We start from the raw sequence: 2,528 nt of genomic DNA, 5'->3' as shown, positions 1-2,528 counted from the left end.
TTTGCATTTCCTAATGATTTGTGATGTTGAGCACCTTTTCATCTACCTGTTGGCCTTCTCTGTCTTCTTTGGAAAAATTAATATTCAGATCTTCTCCCTATTTAAAATCTTTTTTTTTCATTGAGTTGTTTTGGTTCTTTGTATATTTTGAATATTAAGTCTTGATCCTATATGTTTTGCAAATATTTTCTCCCATTCAGTAGGTTGCCTTTTAATTTTGCTGATGGTTTCCTTTGCTGTGTAGACATTTTACTTTGATGTAACCCAACTTCTTTATTTTCAACTTCATTGCCTTTGTTTCTAGTATCAAATTTAAAAAAATCATTGCCAAGATGAATTCAAGGAATTTGTGACTTGTGCTTTCTTCTAGGAGTTTTATGGTTTCAGGTCTTACATTCAAGACTTTAATACACTTTGAGTTAATTTTTGCATATAGTATAAGTTAGTGGTCCTATTTCATTCTTTTGCATGTGGCTTTTTGGTTTTCCCAACACCATTTATTGAAGAGGCTTCCTTTCCCCACTGTATATTCTTGGCTCCCTTCTCATAATTTAATTGATTATGTATATAAGTGGGTTTATTTCTGTACTCTCTATTCTGTTCCATCAATTTATGTGTCCAAAACTATTATTTCTTAAATTTAAGTGGTATTGAATGGGGTTGGGGGTATCATTGTAGTTATGAATCCAGAAAAGAAATTTTTGTTTATCCTGTATGAATGGATGTTAACATTCTCTTGCAAATATATAAAATATTTCAATGTGTTCACTAACTTGAACCAAAGATTATATGTAGACTTTCCTCTCATGAGAAGAAAGGGGGAAAAAGTATAAATTGGTTTAATGAAGATTACTAATAATTCTCTAGTTAAATTTTAAAATAAAAAAACTTACTCATTTCTAAGCTGTTAAATTTCCATAAATAAAGAATAAAGTTAATAAAATCCTCATATCAAGTGATGTCACCAATTTATTGTTTCGATTTTACATTTTTTGCAATTTCATATATTACTCCAGTCTGTAGGCAAATTAGAAAGTATTTTAAAGCTTATTTTTTGTCCTTTGTTTTACTCAGGCTGTGTCCCCTCTCTCTTGCCCCAAAGGAAAAGAAGAATGATCATCAGTGGCAAATGGCAGTTGCAGAACCAACACCAAGAAGCAGCTTCACACTCAAGAGGGGACACTGAGCTTCTTACTTAGGGTTTCGGGTGCTCTACACATTCAGAGAAACTTCTTTCATAAAGAACTAGGGATTGAACCCTGGTTGCCAGCATTGCAAGCAGACAATTTTACTGTCTGAGCCATGAGGCAAACTCATAGAAATGATCCTTGAAACTTGAAATTTCTATTTTTGGTGCAGACGGTTCCTGACTTAGGGTGCTTCCATGATTTTTCTGCTTTACAATGATGCAAAAGCAATATTCATCCAATGAAAACCATACTTCAGGTCTTGAATTCTGATCTGTTCCAGGGGCTAGTGATTTGCCCTACTTACTCTCTTGTGATGCTGGGCAGCTGCAGTGCCACAGCTTCCAGCTGGCCACATGATCATGGGGGTAAATAGCTCATATACTTTATAACCATTCTGCTCCCGTTCAACCATTCTGTTCCTTTTTTTTTTTTTCCTTTTCCTTAGAGTAGTCAATACATTTCATGAGATATTCAACATTGTATTATAAAATAGAATTTTGTTAGTTGATTTTGCCCAACAGGAGGTTAATGTGCATGTTCTGAGTATGTTTAAGGTAGGTTACACACAGCTATGATGTTCTATAGGTTAGGCTTACTAAATGGAGTTTCAACCTATAATGGCCTTATTGAGATTTAAGAAAGTAAAAGTCGCTCAGTTGTGTCCAACTCTGTGACCCCAAGGACTATACAGTCCATGGGATTCTCCAGGCCAGAATATTGGAGAGGATAGCCTTTCCCTTCTCCAGGGGATCTTCCCAACCCAAGGATCAAACCCAGGTCTCCTGCATTGCAGGTGGATTCTTTACCAGCAGAGCCACAAGGACTTAATCCCATGGTAAATTGAGAAAGATCTGTGTTATTCTTCTCCTCAGTCTATATAGGGCACTTACTATATATGCTAGGATGTACATATTTATTGTCTGGAATGGAGCTAAATTAAGAGTTAAAAGGTGCACTACCAATAATCACGTGGGATAATGGGTATAATTGTGACATTCCCTAGCACATAAAGCATTTGCCTGAAATGTGGGAGACCCAGGTTTGATACCTTGGTTGGGAAGATCCCCTGGAGAAGGAAAGAGCAACCCACTCCAGTTTTCTTGCCTGGAGAATTCCATGGACAGAGGAGCCTGCCAGGCTATAGTCCATGGGGTAACAAAGAGTCAGATACAGCTGAGCAACTAAATCAGCACACCAAAACATCTGCTCACCCTATAGACATGTATTAGAAAAGCACATTTGTTCCCACCATTTTCGTGTACTGAAGGGAAACAAATTTCCAGAATAGTATGGTAAGAACACTTCTATCTTTCCTCTGCCTCCTCTCTTATTCTTCCC

General features: G+C 36.7%; 1 non-coding gene across 1 annotated transcript; it reads right to left on the bottom strand.

Annotated features, from left to right (window-relative positions):
- Nucleotides 1–1,068: 1,068 nt before the first annotated feature.
- LOC139036663 (small nucleolar RNA U3) lies at nt 1,069–1,273 on the bottom strand. Its single transcript, XR_011489498.1, has one exon. It is a non-coding gene; the product is annotated as a small nucleolar RNA U3 (small nucleolar RNA).
- Nucleotides 1,274–2,528: the final 1,255 nt, after the last annotated feature.

This window comes from Odocoileus virginianus, chromosome 1 (genome assembly GCF_023699985.2).
Source record: "Odocoileus virginianus isolate 20LAN1187 ecotype Illinois chromosome 1, Ovbor_1.2, whole genome shotgun sequence".
NCBI lineage: Eukaryota > Metazoa > Chordata > Mammalia > Artiodactyla > Cervidae > Odocoileus > Odocoileus virginianus.
This window is presented reverse-complemented; position numbering and strand designations above follow the sequence as displayed.